Source organism: Suncus etruscus, chromosome 14 (assembly GCF_024139225.1).
Source record: "Suncus etruscus isolate mSunEtr1 chromosome 14, mSunEtr1.pri.cur, whole genome shotgun sequence".
Lineage (NCBI taxonomy): Eukaryota > Metazoa > Chordata > Mammalia > Eulipotyphla > Soricidae > Suncus > Suncus etruscus.
The window spans coordinates 62954037-62977443 of record NC_064861.1 but is presented as its reverse complement, the minus strand read 5'-3'; the positions used below and the strand labels follow the sequence as shown (position 1 = coordinate 62977443).

Below are 23407 nucleotides of genomic sequence, written 5' to 3'. Positions count from 1 at the left end.
GGGCGGGGGCTTGGAGACTGTATGCAGGGTGGAGTGAAAGCAAATGGGTGCTTAAGGCTTTCTGCTTCCAAAGTTCAGAGTGCTGCAAGGAGAAATTGGGGTTCAACCTTCGCAAGAGTCTTGCCAGCTGTGTGGAAGAGTCTAGGCTTAATTTCGAGGGCAGTGGCTTCTTGATGGGGTTCAGGCAGACAAGCGCCCTCTAGCTACGATGGGGGGAGATGCTGTGGAATCTTGGGGTGTTGTGAAGGCGGCCCAAACCCATGATGGGATGACCCAAGGGCTATGAACAAAAGCAAAGCGTTCTCCTATGACAAGGTCGAGACGAAAAAAGAGAGAGAGAGAGTTGAGGACGTGAAAAGGTTCACTCTGTCCTCTCACCTTTGCCACCTAAGAGTGTGGGCGGGGTGGGTAGAAGGGGTGGGGGAATAAAGGGGTGCCTCTTCCCAAAGAGGAAACAGAGGCCTTCCAAGGTGAGGCCTCAAAAGAGAAAAGGATCAAAACGGTCTCTCAAGTGACTGCCCGAAGTCACGCACTTCGATTCCTCGAGGGTCCCTTGGCCTGTCCCATTTCTCCGTCAGCCCTGCCCGACCAGCCAGCCAGCCGCCTTTGCCATGGAAACAAGTCCTCCCTTTCCTGAGCCAACTCGAGCTGGTTGACTACACCCTGGGAAATGTAGTTCATCTTGGGTCAGCCTCCCGCCCACATCACTCTAGAACGCGTTCCAAAAGAACTACAAGACCCGGAAAGCATTGCGCGAACACCGGTGGGCCTCTGGGGGATGTGGTCTTCACCGAGAGATCGATGAACCAGTGGGCGGGGCCAGAGGATGATGTCGGGAGGACACGCCCCTAATAGGCTGTCCTGTATTTCCATTGGCTACGGCGGCGCAGAGGAGGCGGGGCCGGCGGAATGAGGCGCGGAGCTGTTCTCTGCTCCAGGTGCTGAGTCTGGGACGCGAGAGCCACAGCCGCCGCCGCCGCCACCAGCACAGCCCGGGAGGGCAGTTGCCTCCGGGAAGGAAGCCGGGGCCGGGAGAGAGAAAGAAGCCCGCCCGGAGGAGCTGGGTTGTAAGACGCTGGCTCCGAGACGCTTGCAAGACGCTGACCAGCCCTCCCGCCTCTCTGAGGTCGGTGCTACAAGATTTGCTTTTGTTTGATTTGGGGAGGCAAGGATTTGGGGAGGTGCGGTGGGGTGGGGGGCCCGGGAGTTGAGGGGACCCTCTCCTCAATCTCCCGCAAGCCCATCTGTCCCGGGGTCCTTGCAGCTTGGCTTAGTTTCTGGCTTCTGGAGGAGGGAGCTGTCGAGGGTGACGGGCGAGGGCTGGAGCATCCTTTCTCCCGAGCGCTGCTGAGAGCTGGCAGCCTCCCTCCGCCTGTGCCTGAAGCCGAGGCTGCCCGGATTGCTGGGCATTGGGGAAGGGAGTGTTCTGGGGTGCAAGATTTCGGGCACAGGGACCCTTTTCTCTTTCTCTCTCTCTCCCGGGCACCTCTGGTTTGCTTGAGATTACAAAGCGGTTCTGGGTGTGATGAACGAGATCGTGGGGGGTCTCCTCCTCTGCTCCCACAGCCAGAGGAGTGGTGTCTGGGGAAGGGCTTTTTGGGGGGTCCCCTGAGCCCACCCGTCTCTCAAGGCTTACGGTTTTGTGGGCGGTGGCAAAGTATATGGGGGCCTGGGGGGGGGCTTCATTCCCTATACCCTGCAGTGGACCCGCCTGGGATATATGGATGGAGGGGGCAAGAGGGAGGGCAGATTGATGGGGTGCGAGGAGCGCAGGAGGGAGACCCCCCACCCTATTCTGCTCTGAGACCCACGAACGCTGATGGATGGATGGATGTTGGGGTCCTCCGCGGTTGGGAACACTCGCCCAAGAGGTCGGAGTTTCTGAGGGTGGGGTGTGCAGCAGGGGGAAAGTAAAAGGGAATGGGGGTTCTACTCCTCTTCTCTGCACCCCGGCTTTCTTTATCTGGATCCAGGCACGGGGCTCTAAGTCGAAACGATCCTTCTGCCCCGCCCCACCCCACCCCGCCCCGGGGATCCGGGCCCAGGAATCGAACCCACACCCGATGGGTACTTGCGGGGCAGGAGGTGGAGGGTCGGTTGCCGCCAGCTCGGAGCTCCAAGGCAGACACCCCCTCTAACCCCCCCTCGTACCCCCCATGTCCCCCCGCTCGGAGCCAGGCGCGCCCCAGATCCGGCCGAGTTCTGCGCCCAAGGTACGCGGTGGCCGCCCGGGCACGGGGCTTTCCCGCCCCATCCATCGCGGCGGCATCTGCGGGAGGACAAAGCGGTGGTGGCCGCACGGGCGTGCCTGCACCACGGGCTGGGCTGGGCTGGGCTGGGGGCGCGGCCGTGGGAGCGTGGGGAGTGGGGGGGGTCTTCGGTGGGAACGTGCCAGGAGACCGGCGGGAGACAAAGCGCGCTCGCTCCTCGCTCCTCGCGGGCCCGCGCGAGCCGGGGTGGAAAATCCCGAGGGAGGAGGCGGCTGCGCCCGGGTAGGCACCATGCCCCGCACCCCGTCTACCCGCCAGCCCAACCCTGATGCGATGCTCTGTGTGCGGGAATGGGAAACTGGGTCTCTGACTGGGCGCGTTCAAAGACTGTGACCATGAGAATGCGGACAGCCTCACATCTGGGGAGGGTCCACAGAACACAGCTGGCAAGAGTCAGGCAGGTCCAAGGGGACACACATCTATACACATACACACACACACACACACACAGAGTTGATCAGGTCCCAGAGAGACAGACACACACACACACACACACACACACACACATATCAGCCATATTAAATAATCCCCCATTTAATCGCATTGGTGTGTCACAGGAGTGTTTGCAAATGGGTATGCAAATATGTGCACAGTTGAAGGTGCCTCCACGTGCACCAGTTCATGTGTGTGGGTGTGTGTCTTAGTAAGCTTGTGTATGTAGCTGAGTGGGGAGCACCCCCAGATTTCCAGAGTGAACACAGGGTAGACATCCCACCCACTATTCAGCCACAGCAGTGACTAGTGGTGTTCCAAGGGGCTCTCCTCATCTGGTGTGGCCCAAACAGTGGGGCCCCTCACAAGTTCGTACAACCCTCTTCATCTCTTCTGAGGGTCTCCCACCTTTTCCTACATCCTCACAGTGTTCTGCTCTTCCTATCCCTGAGAAACTTTACCCTGTTGTAAAGGGCTGCCCTGGGGGACAAAAATCTTGGTAGGGGGAGCCCTACCAACTCTGGGTGTTAACTGGGTCTCAGGTAATGCACCAACAGAGTCCTTTATTATAGGGGTATAGTAGTGTCAAGACACCTTCGAGCACTTTGGCCTCTATTCTAGGAGAGCCATTGGGCTGAGACTTCTGGCTGGTGATAAGTGGCCTCTCATTTATGCCAGGTATACTCGGAGAGAGGACACAAGGGTGATACAAAGGTACAGCTATGGTAGATACCTCTAGTGCAGCTATTCTCAACCAGACCCCTGAGAGCTTCCAGTTATGTTCTAAGGGGTTACAAGTGATATTGCATAAACAGGGCCCATGACACCTGACTTGGGGGGGGGCGGTCCAGAGAGGACCTGAGAAGGAAACATAGAAGAGGATCCAGTCAAGAAAAAAGTTTGGAAGCACTGTTCTGGTGGTGAGGGGACTGGGGTATAACCCTCCCAGAAAGGCCAGTTCAAGCAAGTGAGCTCACTTTGACTGTACTCCCCACCAAGACCCCCAGCCCATAGGGTATGAGTCAGTGGAACAAGAAGAACAGTGACTAGTCACAGGAGTCCCCATCCAGTCCAGCTGCAAGGATCCACTACCAGTGTCCACAGTGACCTCTGCTGGGTAGAAGTTAAACCAAGATGTAGTCTAGTAACATGTTAATTCCATGCCCTCATGGTGTAAATGTTCAGGTACTTTTAAGTAAAAATCACTTTAAAACATTTGTTTTGGGGGGGTCACCAGAATGACAGTCCAGTAGCTAAGGTGCTTGCCTGTCTTGCATGAGGCCAACCCAGGTTCAATCCCCAGCATTAAATGTGGTCTCCCAAGTCCTGTCAAGAGTGACTCCTGAGCACTGAGCCAAAAGTAAGCCCTAAGCACAGTCTGGTGTGGCCCAAAAAACAAACAAACTTATACTTGGGGAATCCCCATCTACCACTGCAGTCCTTGTTATCTACTGTTCAAGCTTAGTTCAAACAGTGGAACTGCCACTTTCCTCACCCAGAAAGAAATAATTACAGGGTGCCCAAAAGGTCTCTGTTCAGACTTTTGCCCAGTTAGGGATGGGTGTTAAAGTCAGTTATGAGGACAATGAGGGGGAAATATTTATCAAACTCAAGGAAGTTTGGGTGTTCTTCCTTTCCCTTTACTATCAGGGGAAAACACACCCTGAGGTGTTTAAGGGCCACCTCTAGCTAGTGCTCAGGGACCATGTGGTAGACAGGGATCATGCTTGTGTTCCAGCCCAGTGGCCAAATGAATCATCTCTTTGGCTCTTTCCTACATTTTTTTCCTATTTCACATTTATCCTGGTCTCGTCCTTATTATTAAATTAGCCAATAATTTTTGTTGTGTTTTGGGAGGCACACCTGGCAGTGCTCAGGGCTTACTCTTGGCTCTGTGCTCAGGGATCACACCTGGTGGTGCTTTGGGGACCATATGGGGTGCTGAGGATTGAACTGGAGTTGACTGTGTGCAAGGCAAGCACCTTACTTGTACTTTCTCTGGGCCCAGAAAGCCATTGTTAATGCAAACAGATGAAGAAGGTTGGCTCTTCCAGACCTAATGATGGGAGTAAGGGATGTGGATCTGACCATCTCAAGGCTGAAAGGGACATGTCTCTTCTAGAGTTACTCTTAAGGGGTCTTGTGCAGCCACAAAATCATCAGAGATCCTCAAGGGAAAGGAGGGGTGTAAGTACCTAGTATTGTTCTTACTTTGGCATCCATGTGATTGCATTGAATTATGTGACTCAGTAGCATAAAGTAAAAATAGAACTCATCTCTTCCTTGCCTGTTCATAAGAAAGTGGCTGCATACATGTGTTGTGTTCCGTATCGAGAGAATGAAAAGCTAAATTATCTCATAACGGAACCACCTGCTTGTCCTGGTTAGAGCATAGTTCTTAACATCACCTACAGGCAATAACGTACTTGATGTTTCTTTTAATTCATGCCTAGATCTCTTTGTCTTATAAAACCTCTTCTTCATGCTCATACATTTTTACTTTTACTTGGAGTTAATCAAGCATGTTTAATTCTTGTAATGAAACCAAAAAAAATATTAAGTATCAGCAGATACAGGAAGATTTGGGAGGTGTTTCTGTTCAGAGGCTCAAAAAGGATCTTCATTTTATTTATTTTAGGGTGGTTTTTCATTTGTTTTTGCTTTTGGGCCACACTCGGCTCAAAAATTATTCCTGGAATTGCTCAGGGGACCTTTTGAGGTGATGGTGATCGAACCCGGGTTGGCTGTTTGCAAAGCAAATGCCCTCCCCCCTATGCTATTGCTCTGCTCCCCCCAAATGCTTTCATTTTAAAGGGGAACAGGTCTGAAAATTGTATGCATCCTATGGGTGGTGTTCATATTTCTGAAGAGAGGTTCCATAGAATTTTCAAGAATGGCTGGTTACACTGGAGAATCTGAGTGTTCATGAAGTGGCTTGCAGCCCGGAAGTGAGACTGCATCCCTTGTGATCAGTATGTCCCCACACTTAGCTCTCTGGGCAAATTCCCAAGTTCCTCCTGCTCCCTCAAGACGCGAAGAAGTGGAGCTGTCCAGGGTTCTGGAGCCTCGGCCCTGTCCTGCCTAGGCTCGTGCCATCTTTGCAGTATGGATCTGTGAGGATTTCCCCAAAGCTCATCACAGGGCAAAGTAGGCGGCAGCAGTGCTGTGGCAGCTTTTACTGCATCACTTCAAACGAACCCCTCACAATCCCTATTTAAAGAATCACATGCTAATAATAAGAGGAAACAGTTCTAAGTCAGGATCTTCACATGTACTAATGTATTTAATTCTCCCAGTCTTATTAGAGAAGTGGTGGTGTTATTCCCACTTTCAAGAGGAGGAAATAAAATGCTCAGAGAAAAGGGATTTGTGTACGTTCACCCAGATCAGAAGAGGCCAAGTTTAGGCTCCAACCTTGCTTTTTTTCTTTTTTTTGGTTTTTGGGCCACACCCAGTGGTGCTCAGGGGTTACTCCTGGCTATCTGCTCAGAAATAGCTCCTGGCAGACATGGGGGACCATATGGGACACCGGGATTCGAACCAATCACCTTTGGTCCTGGATCAGCTGCTTGCAAGGCAAACGCCGCTGTGCTATCTTTCCGGGCCCCCAACCTTGCTATTTTAAACTCCACAGCATCCTCCTTCTCAGTGAGTTTTCCTATGGCTAACGTAGAGGCCACACTGAAGTACTAAGTGCTCAGATTCAATCCAAATTAAAGACTGGAATTGGAGGCTGACTAAGATACACAAAAGCACATAGTTCTTCCAAATTCAGCAAGGACAATATCACATACTTTACATGCTGTGCCAACAAAAGGTTTGTTGCCTGAACTTGATTACCAAAGAAGGGGTAGAAGAAGCTTATTCATGCTCATGACCAATGATCCTGAATTTAATTTTTAGGGAAAGTCACACCCAGTAGTGCTCAGGGCTTACTCCTGGCTCTTGGGTTCTACCCTGGTGGGCTTAGGGAAACTTATGGGGGACCAGGTTTTGAACCTGGGTCAGCTGCATGCAATGCCCTATGCACTGTATTTTTGCTCTGGTCCCTGAATTTTCTTTAAGCAGCAGAGCAGTGGGGCAGGAATGTGGCTAGCAGGAGCACATGCCTAACATGTTTGAGGATCAGGGTTTGATCTCAGCACGGGAAAAGTAAAAGCAAACTATTCCATTAAGTAAGTAATGGAACAATTTCACAGGAAGTCAGACCTGGATGACTACAAAATGTGTTTTAATAATCTGTAAGAATGGTCTGTTATTATTTGACAAAGTACATATAGAGAGTAAAGAAACAAGGCTTATCTTTATTTGCTAGCATCCTGTTCCAATCTTGAGGACTCTTAGATATCAAGAGGCTCCTTCTACCCAGTCCCACTCACATTTTCAGAAAAAAAATGAAAAGCCTCTAACTCAAAAACATGTTTTCCATTGCTGTGAGCTTCAGTTAATCTCACAGATGCAGTGCTTTCTGCCCTCATCTCTTCAGCTATGTTCTCTCACTGTGGCTGCAGGACTCCTGAAAGTGGGCGGGTTTCGGCTTGAAGGTTTCTGGCCATATTTTCTTCTGATTCTCCCAGGGAGTAGTGCCAAGTGGCCCAATCTTACCACTCACACACATAATAGACTTGATCCAGAGAATCCCCTGATCAGCAGCTATAGGTTTTTGTCTCTGAAGAGTTCAGATAAAGATACTTAGGCTTTTTTCTGCCCTCTCTGGACTTCAGTTACTCAGTACCTAGACAGGGGTCCAGTCTTTTTTAAAAAGGCGTTACATAGAGCTGGGTCTCAATCCATTTTGAATAATTTCTTCCCTTTCTAGGCTTGGACTTTGCAGGGCTCTGACGCAAGGAGCAAAGGCTCCTATTGCTTTTTTTTCTGAGGGCACTCGGAGGCCAAAGACCCGGCTCCCCATCTGGGTCTGCTCTGACTCATATGACTGCAGACAGATTTGATTGTTTTCTTATTTAGAGTCATTAATTAACTCTCCTCAGCATCAGAACAGCATGTAATAAGAGGGAGGCCATTTGTGGGGGTCTCTAGGCAGCCATGCCTACAGCTGAGAACCATCTCTTTTGCTAACAAAATAGGATATGGCTCTAATCCTGGCTTTAATCCTTCAGAAAGCTTAAAATTGTTAAGACTTCAGGCCAATATGAGAGAGGAAATAAAAGTGTAATGAATTGCTAAGGCTGCTATAGTTATTTTGCCAAAATTGGGAGGCCCACAGGTCCCTCAAACAATTGGATTTTCTTTTTTTTTTTCTTTTCTTTTTTTTTTAAACAATTGGATTTTCATCATGCAACAAATACTTCTTGTTTCTGCAAGGTGCCTGGCAGAGATTTGGGCACAGAAAATACAAAGCAACATGGGAAAAAGCCTTGTCATATAGAATATTGAATCAAAAGAGAAAACAGATATAGAGATCCTGAGAAGGGTGGATACTGTAAGCAGAGTGCTTTTAGAAATGGAAAAAAACCTTAGTGATCATAAATCACCATCTCTTAGCATGAGGAAAGAAGCTGAGGGAAACTGACAATTGCTACAGGCCATAGTCTGAGTTACTAGCCAAGACAGTGATTAGAATCCAGGTTTTATAACTCTTAAAGCATGTACTCTTCACTCTCTGAAATTTCTGTTCTATTTTTTAAATTATATAAAGAGTGTATTTCCATTAACATAGCCTGTGATCCAATCCTAAAATGAACCCTAAATTTAAAGTTGAAATAGAGGGGCCGGAGCAGTGGCGCAAGCAGTAAGGTGTTTGCCTTGCACGCGCTAACCTAGGATAAACCGTAGTTCTATCCCCCAGCATCCCATATGGTCCCCCAAGCCAGGAGTGATTTCTGAGCACATATCCAGGAGTAACTCCTGAGCATCACCGGGTGTGGCCCAAAAAGCAAAAAAAAAAAATAAAATAAAGTTGAAATAGAAACAAAAAAGATATAGCATGGAAAGGAGAATGTTCACTGATACCCACTTTATCCATAATAGTAGCCACATCTGGCCAGTTCAAAGGGATTATACAATTATAATACACTAGGCTTTGAAAAAATATGCAGTAGCTTAGTAGTAACATTTATATTGAGAACTGGAGAGACAGTACAGTGGATGGGCACTTACCTTGCACACAGCCAACTTGGGTTCTATATCCAACAACACATATGGTTACCCAAGCCCAGCCAGGAGTGATGCTGGGCTAGGATTAAGCCCTGAACACCAAAATGTTTGTTTTGGGTGTGGCCCCCCAAAAAAACAAAACTGAATTTCACTACAAAATTATAATACGGGGGCCAGAGAGATAGCATGAAGGTAAAGCGTTTGCCTTGCATGCAGAAGGTCAGTGGTTCAAATCTCAGCATCCCATATGGTCCCCTGAGCCTGCCAGGAGCGATTTCTGAGCACAGAGCCAGGAGTAACCCATGAGCACTGCTGGGTGTGACCCAAAAACCAAATAAATAAATAAATAAAATTATAATATGGATATACTTGGTTAAAGAATATGCATTATTATTAAAGGTAGTTGTTTCTGTTTATGCTGACAGAAAACACATATGTGGTTTGCATTTTTTTTGTTGTGTGGCCACACTGGAAGCTACTCAAGGTCTACTCCTGACTCTACACTCAGGAATGACTCCTGGTAGTAGTGTACAAGGGAGCATGTAAGATTCTGGAAATAAAAACCAGGTCCGCTGCATGCAAGGCGAGTGCCCTACCCATTGTACTATTGCTCTAACCCCAATGAATTGCTTTTTAAATTATCATCATATTTCTTCTGGACAGCATTGTTCTAGGTACTTACACTTAGAGGGAAATTTTCTTTGTAAACTGAGGCATTTAGCAAAGCAGACTCTATAGTCAATCTGCCTGAGATGAATCTTGGCTCTACCATTTGGGCTGTATAATTCTGAGCAAGCTGTTCTCTTCGCATTTGTTTCCCCATCAGTAAAATGAAGATAATAGATCATACCTCCTCACTCATGTTAAATCACTTAGTACACTGACTGGCACATCGTGAGTGTTAATTAATATGAGCTGTTTTTATTACCAGAAGGGGCTTATAGACTCACAAGACAGGAGTAGACGAAAGGATGACAAACAATTTTCAGATAAACCAAGCAAAAGATTTACTAGTTAAAACACAATTGAAAATGCTTGCTAAATATAAGTTCATGAGTTTCCTTGATGTGGTCCCAATTTTCTGGTACAGAAGAAAGATTTCAATCTATTTATATAAGCATACAGTGCATAAACAGATTAGCTAACTGTATTACACACAGGTCTTGACCTCTGGTAATGAGTTGAGGAAGACAATGATTAGAAGGTACTTGTAACAGATGACCCTGGAACTGTAAGTGCTTAGATTTCAAAATTGGGGGGGGGGGGAACGACAAAGAGACAAAAACAGAGAAAGAAAGTGCTCTAAGTAAATGATCTTCCAGAGAAGTCAGATGCTTTTGAAGTCTATGTTTCTCTATTACCCACTGGCCTTCATTACACAGTTTTCTTGGCAAAATGGTGCTAGTAGATATGGTGAGGATGGAATTAAACCATGCAAATGAGTATCTAGCACATAGTAGGCACTCAAACATGGTAATTTAGATTGAATGGATGGAGCTTAAGATGTTCAGGACTGTGGTCAGGACTTACTCCCAGTTCAGGGATAAGGAGACTGTATTTGGTGCCAGATCTCTAACTGGTGTCAGCTACATGAAAGGCAAGTGCTTAAGCCCCTGTTGTTTTTGTTTGTTTGTTTGTTTTTGGCTTTTTGGGACACACCCGACAGCGCTCAAGGGTTACTCTTGGCTCTGCACTCAGAAATCCTCCTGGCAAGCTCAGGGGACCATATGGGATGCTGGGAATCTTACCCTGGCCCATCCCAGGTCAGCTGCATGTAAGGCAAATGCCCTGCAGCTGTGATTTCTCTCCAGCCCCAAGACCCAGTACTTTTTTATCCAATTCCTTGGGTGTTCTTTAGTGCAAGTTATTTTTAAGATTTCCAGTGTTTTTATTGTTTGTTTTGTTTTTTAAAATTCCACTGTTAAATCCCTCATCCTTGCCCTGTCCCTGAGGAGGTTGAAAGTTCAGTTTCATCTGATTATATCTACACCAAATTGTAGGGTCTCAGTAACTTTGGGCATGTCAATCTTTCATGTTATTTTTAGTTCCAATAACACATGCGGTTTTATCCCTGGAATGAGGCAACCGGCAAAATGGTCATTATTTTCCATCATATTTATCCTGAAGTCCTGATGTTTTGACAGTGTTTAGAGCACTTTAGATCCAGCTTTACTTTAAAAATAAAGCAGAACCAGGGTGTTGCCCAGTGGTAAATTGCCTTGCATCTATGAGGCTCTTAATCCCCAGAACGCCAACAAAATGAGTCTTTTGAGACTGGAAAGGTAACTAACTCAAAGGGATGAAGCACACATCTGGCATGCAGAGGCCCCAGGTTCAATTCCTGGCACTGCAGGATCCCTGAGCACTGCCAGAGTGGCCCTGAATGCAAAGTCAGGAGTAAGTGCTGAGCACTAATGAATGTGGCTCAAAAACCAAAATTATATAAAAGGTGGGGAGCATAAATCTGGAAGCCACTACCCCAGAAGAAGGCCCCTACCACTGGCCTCTATGAAGCATGGTTCTGAGGGAGCACAGTACTACACCCTGACTGCTCACAAGTTTGTTTTCAGAACCAAGACACACATATTAAGCCCAGTGAAGATATTAATAGATGTGTAGGACTCAAAACATACTCAGACAAGTCCCAGAAGTAAAGGAGTACACAAAGTGTTTAGGTGGGCGCAACATGGTCTTGAGTCCCAGCATGGAGAGGAAGAGTTTAACAGCAATCACAATCCAGAAACTTCCAAAGAACAAAGTACCAGGACTGTTGTGGGAGAGGATGTGTTGATGGTCACCTCTGCACCCCCCCATTCATTCATTCATTCATTCATTCATATGCTGAATGGGAAACAACAGGAATGGAGCATTTGAATCTGCCCTGCTCTGAAGGAGTCCAGTGCCCGGCTGGGAAAGCCACCCACCCTGGTACAGAGTTATTCTGGACTCTTGGGTACCAAGGCACAGAGAAAAAGGGGCCCAGGCAGGCTAATAGGAAGGGCAGGCTTTGCCCCTGGGGAACTAGACTTGAGCCTGAAGCTCAGCTTCATCATTAGCTGTATAGTTAGGCATATGCTTTAAGCTATCTGAGCTTCATTTTTCCTCATCTGGGGCAATATAGTCTGCTTTTTCCTGGACTGTTATAGTTATTATATGGCAATACATAAGAACATTCTTCAGGTATTAATTAATCCTTTTAATGTCTACAGGGCATCAGACATTGTGCTCAGTACCTTAAATTACAGGGTTGCCATTATCCATATTGTGTAGCTCTAGACAAATCTCTGGAACTATAAACTCTTCCAAGTTCATGTGGAAATTAAGAAGAGGGACCAGGGGCCAGAGCAATGGCACAGCAGGTAGGGCATTTTCCTTGCATGTAACCAATTTGAATTTGATCCCTGGCATCTCATGTGGTCTCCCTAAGAACCACCAGGAATGACCCTTGAGCACGGACTAATCCCTGAGCACTGCCAGAGTGAACCCTCAGAAAAAAAAATGGGGGGCCCAGAGAGATAGCACAGTGGCGTTTGCCTTGCAAGCAGCCGATCCAGGACCAAAGATGGTTGGTTCGAATCCCGGTGTCCCATATGGTCCCCAGTGCCTGCCAGGAGCTATTTCTGAGCAGACAGCCAGGAGTAACCCCTGAGCACCGCCAGGTGTGGCCCAAAACCAAAAAAAAAAAAAAAAATTAAAAAAAATTAAAAAATTAGAAAAAAAAATGGGACAAAGGCTCTGAACCTGGCAAGCTAATTGCCAGGCCTACTCCTACTGACTGTGATCCCTGTCTTCCTGGTACAAGCTCAGCAGGACTCTGGTAACTTACTTTGAATGATAACAGGATAAGTTTGCTGTAGCTAGTGAAAAGCTCTTCTTTTCAGGGTGTATATATAATATAGAGCAGCTCTCAAAGGGAGGCAGGGTAGGGGGTGAATTAGGTGAACACAGTTGGGAATGCCAATGGGGTGTCCTGGGTACCCTACAATGGAGAGGATGATGCCACTAGGAAAAAGACATTCAAGAAGGCCCGATTCTTTCTGTGTAACTCTGCAAGATGGGAGTGGGCAGGAGGGGCCCCCTGAGACAATGGTGGAGGGCGTGGTGTGGGAACAAGGCATGAAGCTATCCTTAACAATACTATAAATCATGGTGCTTCAAGAGAAAGATTTGCTCTCAATGAAGGCAGGGATGTGAAATCTGAAAACCCCATAGGGAGCACCTCACAGGATTTGGACACACTTCTCCTCTAGCGTATGGAGAACAAAGTGCTTGGAGGTAAGGCAGATGGCACCATGGCCCAGCATACCCATCAGTCTCTGCTTTTCTAAGGATGGCCACACATTTTTCTGATACTTGGTCTTCACAAAAGTTAAGGCAATAAAGAGTAAATGACCAGAGAAGAGAGACAGACACAAGTTCAAACCCTGGCACCTTTTGACCCCACTACACATAGCAAGGAAGCCCCTGAACACCAAATAGTATGGCCTTGTGGCCTGCAGCACTGCAGGTTCTGAGCACAGAACCATTGGATCAACTAGTTGAGTATCCCCAAGATGGCTCTGGGCCCCCTGAGGACCATTTGGGAAGCTGAAAGAAAAGAATGGAATGTCTGTCATAAGGAAGGTATAGGGGTTATCCTGAAGTCCAGGAATCAAGTGCAGCAGTTCCCAAAGCTCAGCATGGACTCCCACCTTTTAGTCCATGAGATCCAGTGACACCCTTCAGTCTCTCCCTCCTAGACTGATGTGAGTGCATGAGTTCAGGGTCACTACAGACCCCACAGCTTTCATGGATGCAGAAAACCATCAGCAATGGCCCTCTCCCATACAGAGGGCTCATTTCATGGTAGGAGATTTTTCTGGATTTACCATCTTGAATTTAAGTCTACAAATGTCTTTGCAAACTGCAGGGACTGGTGAACAGACCCCATTCTCCTCAGTCTGGTTAGAAGGAAAATCTGTTTTCTAATGGGTATCATCACAGCTGACCAGCCGGTTTCTCTCCCTGGCTATGTGCCTAGAAACAACAGGAAACACAGGCAGGGAGGGAGAAGGCCGGAGGTGGCTTCTTCCAGGAGCACCTGCAGTTCTGTGGAGGACAGGAGGTAGTGAAGAGGCAGCTTTCCCGGCCAGCAGAGCATCTCTTAAACAATAAAGGAGTTTTGAAGTGCAAGATGTTAGATGAAAGAGATCATGGGACTGTGTTTCTTTTGCTTTTCTGTTTGTTTTTGTTTATGTTTGGGGCGGGGCACCAGTGATTCTCAGCCAGCAGGGTCATCTGTTTAGTGCAAGAAAGATCCCAAGGCTGTTATGGTGTCGGGGCCCCATGGTGATAGAACATGTGGGTCATCCCTGCAGTGTTAGAGGTGTCTGGCACCCAGCAGTATTTGAGTGGCCTATAGGGCTGCACTCAGCCATGCTTTGTATAGTGCATGGAGAACCTGGGTTGGGTGCAAGTATGATTTCCAGGCTCAAGGACTGTGTTTTCTCTGGAAAGTCATCTGAGGATTTCTAAGGCCCTCCACAGTTCTGGGAGGATAATACACAGATAACACACCAGAAAAAAATTGACAGGCTGTCCAGGAAAAAGTCCCTAGTAATCATAGACACAGCACTCATGATAAAGGAAAAATCTTTGATAATAAAATGTTAAGGGTGTATATGATCATTGACCCCTGGAATAACTAATCTGCACCAGCACACACTGAGCAGTGAAATGGTGATTTCTGAGGCTCCAAATCAAATTGGGAGGACTGGAGAGATAGGACAGGAGGTAAAGCAATTACCTCGAAAGCAGCCAACCCAAATTAGAATTCCTAGTATCACATAGTTCTGAGTTCCATTAGGGGTGACTCCTGAGCAGAGAGAGCCAGAGACAACATCTGAGCAACATCATGTGTGACCCCCAAACCTGCTAAAATGATAAAATGTAAAGTAAGATCAGGAAACGTAAACACTTAACGACAAAGGCCTGGGTATTTAGGATGATGAGTGCCATCAAGTAAAGCTGTCGTTAGTGTAGAGCAATGTCACCCTTCAGGTGCCTTTTCCTTGATCACTCAGACACCCCAACGTGCTCCCCTGTAGTTCTCAGAAAGTCCTGAGGTCAGCCCTCAGCACAGGGCCTAGCACACAGCAGGCTGCCCAGCAGGTATTCACCACTTGCTCAGGTCTCTGGTACCCACTGTGTCAGGTCTGATGTCCAGCACTGAAGAAGAGAATGAGATCAAGCCCCCAGTTTTAGGGAGCTAGTCTACACCCTAAACTGAACACAGCATGTGTGGCAGGAAAAGTGCAACTTTTCAGGAGTGAACATGGCCACCTCCTGATGATGACACTTGGTGCTTCCCAACTTCCTCTAGAACAGTGGTGGGCAACCTTTATTTTCAACTGAGCCAAATCTCGCCAAAAACCACGATTGAAATTTATTTTGAGAGCCACACAGGGCGCGCACTGACAGAGGCTAGGAGCGGAGTCCTGACTCCTGGAGCAGCCACCTAGCACACAGAAGAGCCTGATTAAAAAAGTGTAAAGAGCCACATGTGGCTCGTGAGCCATGGCTTGCCGACCACTGCTCTAGAATAATGTAGCTCTGCTGGCGGGTCAAATTAGGGTCCCAGACTCTCAGCCTTATCACAAGTTAGGTCTGAGGAGGTTCAACTATGGAATCTGGAGTAGGAGTGTGAAAGTGGGCAAAAGCTGGTGAATTTCAGCAAAGTGCTGCATATATTCAGAAGAAATGTTCTTTTATATTGAAAGACCCTCTCGTGAGACCCTGTGCCTGCAGAACGAACTAGTTGCAATAGGGTTGCCAGTAAGTGTGTGGTGCAAATGCCAGGTTTTCCACAGGCATTGTCAGTTAAGCAAAGGGGTTTTCAGTAACACCTTCAGAAGAACATGGCTCTAAATTAATTGATCATAAGGGGTAACCTATTTAGTAAGACCAAATCAGTGTAGCCTATGGGCCCAGTTTTAACAGTGAGTCACAGCGTAAACACCAATACACATAGAAAGAGAAACGGAAATGGTTGGGAACTGTCAAGATCCTCTAGTGAACTGGAATTGGCCTGCTGATTGACTCTAAATGTATTATCCGTATCTCCAGTCCTCAGTTTCCTCATCTGGGGCTCTGAGGGCTTGGTAGTGGCTAGAGTCTTTGGGCCTGGAGCAGCCTGGAGATTTGAATGATGATCTTGATCTCCAATGCCCAGGTCTGGCTCATGGCAGTCCTGGGACTCCTCTGCACCTGCCTGTCTAGCCCAGGAGGATGCTAAGCCTCTGTGCCCCAAAGGATCAGCCAAATGCTGGGACCAGAGGGACTTATTTAGGAGGTATCAGCTTTGGGTGTCTGGTGGAAATGGTTTAGTGCTTAAAAATCACTACTTGGCTTCACCATGCTCCCCAGTAGTCTGGCAGTTCATCTGAAGTCAAAGATGTGGGATCGTCCACTGACTTGCCAGCAGACCTGACCTCAGGCTATTCTCTGGCTGGATGACCTGGCCCTGCAAACAAAGGATCCCTGGTGGCACATCAGCCCAATGCTTCCTCAGCCTCCAGAAAATGAAGCCTGGCAGTAACCATTTAACAATATGTATGTGTGTCACTGGTGGGCAGTCAGCCTGTTGTATGTCAGTCATTATCTCAGTGAAGATAACAGAAAAGGGCAGGAATCTGGCTTAGCCCACCTGGCCTGTGTCTCAGGAGACCTTCTGGAGCTCTGATGCTCCATCTTCCCCAGCAGCCCTAACCAGCCTTTCTGGGCCCTGGCTCTCCCCAGTGTCTATGCACAGGGCAGTGCCCTCCCAGAACTGGGCCCTCTTGTGTTACAGGAGATAGAGAAGTAAATGGCTTGCATAAATGAAAAGGAGTGTTTAAGTTTAAACAAATTGTTTAAAGCAGTTAATTACCCTATAGAGAGAGTTTTAATATCTAATACATTAGAGCAATACCTGGCTAATAGAGAAGACAAATGGAGGCACTAAAAAAGCCTCTGTTTACAAGTCCTTAAAAAAAGGCACATTTAAAAATCATTCATGTGGGTCCAGAAATCTCACAATTGAACCCCATGTCTAGGCTGAAGTCAGACTTCACCAGCTAAGCTTCCCTGTACCCACCTACCCCCTCACCTCTGAAACCAGCTTTCTGCAGAGATCACCCCTGATAGCTATGACCTGATGACCCAGTCTACTTTACTAAACCAAGAACCAGTAGGAGCCAATTCCTGGGGATGCCCAGGCAGCATTGAGGACACTTTCCTTCCCATCACCAAATACAACCCCCTCTGAACAGGGCTTTCACCTCACAGGAAGCACTGAGGCAACTATCAGGAGTAGCAAACAAAGAAAAATCCACAGCAGTCTTGTGAAATTTGTCTGCAGCTCATATCACCTCCACCAACAGAGATGAGAAGGACCAGCCTGGGTGGGATAAGCAAGGCTGCTTTAAAACCAAACACAGACACAAATGAACGCATTTGTTGAAGGCAATAGGAGGGCAAAGCAGTGGAGTGAGAAACAAGATGTCTCCCTTCCAAATCACTGCAAACAATAAAAAGAAATAATCAGCTATGGCTCAGAAACCAAGAAAGAAAGGAAATGCAGAAAACAGGATCCAGAGGATAGGGGGGCCACTGCAAATGGTGATGACAATAGATATAAGCATTGAACAGTTCTCCATTAAAGGACAAAGGCTCCCTGATTAAATTATTGCAAGAGGCTGACCTAAAATAAAAACGACTCCAAGGTTGGCAAAGCTATACCAGGTAAATGCAAACAATAGAAAAAGCGTGAGTGGCTCTACCAGACAAAGCACAATTGAAGACAGTAAGCAACATCAGGCAGGATTAAAAGGGTAATTTTATATTCATAGGAGTAATTGTGAAAGCAGAACTGTTCTGAACATTTGTACACTCAGTATTTTAGCATCAAAATACTCGAGGCAAAACCTGTTACCATTAGAAATGCAAGAGGAAGACAGTTGTGTAAATAAATTTACACACTACTCCCAGCTGCTGCCATCAAGTAACTAAAGGAGGAATAGTCTAGAAGACTAAAGTAATGAATTATCTCTGACACCACACACACACACAAAGAGTTTTAAACCTTAAATAAGAGGTATGTGTTCTGAATTTTTTGCCAGTCTGATGTTTGCCTTGTTGTAAACACACACACACACACACACAGACACTCACACACACACACACACACACACACACACACACATTATAAGGCAGGAGCTATGACTCAGTGATAAAGCTCTGAATTTGATCTGTGAAGACCTGGGTTTGACTCTAGTACCACCCATACAAATTTAATAAGAAAACCATTATAGACTAATATCTGCAAGATAAATGTTAAATTGTGTACAAATATAGATACACACACAAGACTGTAATTAGTTTTTAAAATCCTAAGCCACGGAAAATGCATTTAAAACCATTGAAAGACATACCAAATGTTAGCATTTACAAGAGACTGTTTACAAGAGACTGGAATTTAGGCATTAATTTCTTTCTTTTTTTTGGGGGGGTGTCACACCTGCAGCGCTCAGGGGTTACTCCTGGCTCTGCACTCAGAAATTGCCCCCGGCAGGCTCGGGGGACCATATGGGATGCCGGGATTCAAACCACTGTCCTTCTCATGCAAGGCAAATGCCCTACCTTCATGCTATCTCTCCAGCCCCCCATTAATTTCTTTCTTCCAAACATTCCTTAATGGTCAGGTCATATTCTATGATTTTTTTGTGTGTATAGATGTGGGGCAGCCAAAAGGTCTTACTCCTGACTCTATGCTCAAGGATACCTGCTGTTAAGGCTTGTGATACTATATGGGATGCTGGGGATTGAACCTGGGTCAGCCACATGCAAGGGAAGCACCCTACTTGCTGTGCTATCTCTTCAGCCCTCTATGATTTTATTTTTGTCTTCTTTTTCTTTTCTGTAAAGAGACACAGCAACTCCATGGTCTTATAATTTCCCCCCTTGAATTAATCGTTTCTAAAGTTTGGGTAAAAAAAAATTAGGGGCCCGGAGAGATAGCACAGTGGCGTTTGCCTTGCAAGAAACCGATCTAGGACCAAAGGTGGTTGGTTCGAATCCCGGTGTCCCATATGGTCCCCCGTGCCTGCCAGGAGCTATTTCTGAGCAGACAGCCAGGAGTAGCCCCTGAGCACCGCCGGGTGTGGCCCAAAAACAAAAACAAAAACAAAAAATTAGGGGGCACCTGCAGGACTGGGACAATGAGATTTCTGTACTGCTCAGGGGATATGTGACACCAGGGATCAAGCTCAGGACCTCGCACCAGCTAGCTTGTGCTCTACCACTTGAGCATCTCCCCAGTTCCATATCTGGGACACATTTAACAAAACAAAACAAAAACAAAAACAAAACCAGCAGACAGAAATGCCAGCAGGCCCTCTTCTGGAACTCAGACTAGTGATGTTTTCTGCATGTTTTCCCAACTCAGCTCCCATCTCGTCCTTCACTTCTGCATTTTTGTTCCTATCTGACCTACCCTTCCTCATAGGATGGTGACTCCCAAAGCTGATCCACAGTACAGAACTCATCACAGAGTTTCAAGGACTCTCACCTAGGATTGGAGCAGTAGTCTTTTTTTTTTTTTCCCTTTTTGGAGCAGTAGTCTTATAGATTACTGCTCCAACATCAGTCATACTGTAAAAACCCAGCACAGGCTTCTCTGATCCAGAAAACACTTATCCCAGGTCCCTCACATTTCTCTCCTGCCCATCCCACCACCCCCACTTCTAGCTGCCAGACCATGGAAGTCCCCGCTGAGCTGGGAGGGGGGGTGTTACATTGTGAGGTGGCTATGGTTTCCGGTCAAAGCATCCTGCTTTTCAAGCCAAAGTAGAAAGTCTGTAAATACTCCCAAGTCTATAATTTACTAGCAAAAAAAAAAAAAAAAAAAAAAGTAAGGATGAGATCAGGGTTTTAGATCACTGATGTGGTTTGTTAATTTAAAGGTAACGTTTCTTTTGGAAAATGACAAAAATAAACTTAAGTACTAACTCAAAACATATATTCTTATCAATTTCAGCTAAAGTACATACTCTCATTGTAAAGTAAATTGCTTTAAGAGAGTCTTTTAAAAGTATTACATATAATTTCTCTTGCATTCCCAGGTCTGGATTGCTACCCAGTTACCATTTTATTTTGAAAGGCAAAAAAGAGGCATGAGACTCTTTGGAAAAATGGGTTTCTTGAAATACTTTGCAGCTATTTGGTTTTGAAGAAGAGAGATTACCTAAGTAACCTCTAGCAAATCACTCCTTGATTTGCAAACTGCTCTTCTTAAAAGTGAAGAAAAGAAATGCAACAATAAATTACTGCTGTAAAGAAGCCCATGTATGTCTTCTTATATAAAGTGCCACTCTAGTATCTATCTACCTTGCAGCACAAGCTCGGTAAACACAACAGATAGTGTTATTCTCCTGCCTGTGCACATGATAGATGGGAGTCTATGCAGAAGAAAAACATCATCTACAGGTTTCCACTCATCCAGCTGCTCTGTCCTTACATTCTCCTCCCATCAGAAGGCAGGGAAATGGCAGAGAAGTAAGTGGTCAGAGGAAAAGCTCCTAGAATCTCTAGAAGCAAACATAACTTATTGGCTCCTGGCTCCATGCTCATGGATCACTCCTACAGGTGCTCAAGGGACCATATTTAGTGCCAAGGGATTATCAGACCAGAGTCAGCTGCTTTTGAGACTAGCTCTCGCTCATTGTACTTGCTTTCTGCTTTGTTTTGGTTTGGTTTGGTTTTTGGGTCACACCCGGCGGCGCTCAGGAGTTACTCCTGGCTCTGCACTCAGAAGTCGCTCCTGGCAGGCTTGGGGGACCATATGGGGTGCTGGGATTCAAACTGGGGTCTGTCCTGTATTGGCCGCATGCAAGACAAATGCCTTACCACTGTGCTATCTCTCCAGCCCCTGTACTTACTTTCTGAGTTTGGAATATGTCATTTAGGGGGCCGGAGAGGTGGCACTAGAGGTAAGGTGTCTGCCTTGCAAGCACTAGCCAAGGAAGGACCGCTGTTCGATCCCCCGGCATCCCATATGGTCCCCCCAAGCCAGGGGCGATTTCTGAGCGCTTAGCCAGGAGTAACCCCTGAGCATCAAATGGGTGTGGCCCAAAACAAAACAAAAGAATATGTCATTTGGTAAATTAAGTCTCCAACTTTAATACCTATTATCAAATAAAGGAGAGATACTAATGTCTAAAACACAAGTTCCAATCAGTTGAAAAAAATCTATTTTCTCATTGCCAGACACATCATAACTTCCCTTGTGACCAGGAGCTCTGACATCTCCCTCATTGTATAAGCCTTGGGCCTATTTCTGAGCCTCAGCAAAACTCAAAGTATCTGGTAACTAAGAACACATTTTGGGGGTATAAGACACCACATCTGGTGGTGCTCAGGGATTACTCCTGGCTCTGCACTTGGGGACCATATGGAGTGCTGGGAGTCAAACCCAACTCAGCCATATGCAAGACAAGTATGCTGGACTGTCTCTCCAGCTCCAGGCCACACTTTCTTACTCTCTCTATCCTCTCCCTATTAGAGTGTCTTGCATGTAGTGGGCATTTAACATGTATTTCACAAATAAATGCAGTTGAATTCTGCCCCTGCCCCTTTTGTAACTCCATGGACTGAAATGGCAAATACGCATTTTGCTCCAAAACTGGGTCAGGTGACTTGGCTTCAGCAATAACTGCACAGAAGGCAAATGATTAAATAATGTGTGTCTATCCACTCGACATGACATTCTGCAGCCACTATAAATGATGCTCTTGAAGACTCAAAGGCCACACAGAGACATATCTAACATTAATTGCCTAAACAGACTATAAAGTGAGTTCCTAGCTCAGTCATCACACAGGGTCCCAAGGAAGTTCCAGGGCCCAATAACATTTGATTCTTCCCAGCGTATTTCCAAATGCTCTTCTATAGAGTGTGTGTGTGTGTGTGTGTGTATGTGTGTGTGTGTGTGTTTTAACAAAGAACATAGGTATGTTGGGGGGGAAAGGTTTCTAAAACAGAAAATCAGCTTATGGTATCCTCACACTCAGTGAGGATAAGCCAAACTCAGTGTGCTGAACACAGAATGAAAGCATAGGAGGGCTGGGGCTAGGCTTAGCTGTAAGAGCACATTTCCTGCACATATGGGGTTCTCGGTACCATCTTGGGCATGGGAGGAAAGGATGGGAGAGGAATAAGAAAGAAGGAAAAAAGGTGAGTGGGAAATGAGGTAGGGAATGGAGTGAGGGGAAAAAATTAGAGATGGAGTCAGGGTGATAGTACAGCAGGTGGGGAGGGCATTTGCCTTGCATACAGTTGACCCAGATTCAATCCCTGGTGTCCCATATGATGCCTGGAGCCCATCAAGAGTGATTCCTTAGTTCAGAACCAGGATTAAGCATGAGCACCACCAGGTATGGCCCAAAACCAAACCAAAAAAAAAAAAAAAAGGATCAGAGGCTTACCAGGGAAAGGCTGGGTAAGTCAGAATACATTCAAAGTTAAATATGGTCTTGACCCAAAATAGCTGTCATGCTCAGCCTCAGAGTCCAAATTAGTCCTCCTCTTAGTTCACTGACATCTATGAAATTGATTCTTGCCATGGAACAACAATTCGTGGCCCTGGAATTGCAATGGATAAAAAGCATGACTGGGAGGCAGCAGAAAGCATCTGCATTGGATATTCGCACCAACCTAAGTGCTGTCTCTGGAAAATATGTTTCTGCATTTGGGCCAGAGTGGAGGGAGGGAGAGAAGGAAGGAGGGGGGAATAGGGGCCCATGCAGGGGAATGAGAGGAGAGGACCAACTTCTGCACTGACATGAGTATAGTCCTCTCCAAGTGCTCATGCCCCACTATGAACTCCCGTCCTCACTGGGAAGTTAGACAGACTCTCCTCCCCTCTCACATCACTAAATCTGCTGCTTTGATCTGGGAAGCTTCCACTCCTGGTCCTCACTTTCTTTGCTTGGAAAAGGAACAGGAAAGATTTAATGAGCTTAATAAGATTCCAAAGGGCTTTTAAGCATCTTGCTGCTGATAAGGACAATGGACAGGTCACTAGGCCTGTCCAACTCAACACCACACCAGAGTCAGGGTGGAGGATCCACAGGAACTGTCCTGCAAAACCCCAATCTCCTTTTTTCTTCTGGGATATCATGGTTCTCCTGGAATAAGTGCAGTAGCTTTGAGGCCAATTCCTCCCCCCATCTTCTCCCCTCTCCCCAGATCTTCTTGGAAAATCCAGCCCAGCACATGTGTCTTGCCAGGAAGAGTTTCTAGGATACGGCTCATTGAGTTTTTCAGAACAAACATGCTCAAGCAGACTACCAACCAGCCCCCTGGCAGGCCCATCAACTCAAGTCCAGCGTCCTGCCCAAATGGAGCCATTGTGGCAGCAGGAAGGCAGGCAGGAACTGGGTTGGCCCACACTGAAGCCCAGATCTCTGGTCATGCAGCCCTGAAAGTGTCGGGGGAAGCTTGGGCAGAGCTGAGCCTTATCCATGGCATTAAATGTGCCCACTTCAGAAAGGGGTTATCTCCACCGAGGCAGC

The 23407-nt window shown here is 46.6% G+C and overlaps 1 protein-coding gene across 1 annotated transcript in view; it reads left to right on the top strand.

The window, feature by feature from the left end:
- The first annotated feature begins 965 nt into the window (after window positions 1–965).
- SMPD3 (sphingomyelin phosphodiesterase 3) overlaps window positions 966–23407 on the top strand; it is a 78511-nt gene continuing 56069 nt past the window's right edge. The window contains exon 1 of the mRNA XM_049786381.1: window positions 966–1126. The gene's annotated coding sequence lies outside the window, so the exon portion shown is untranslated. The remainder of the gene's footprint in view (window positions 1127–23407) is intronic.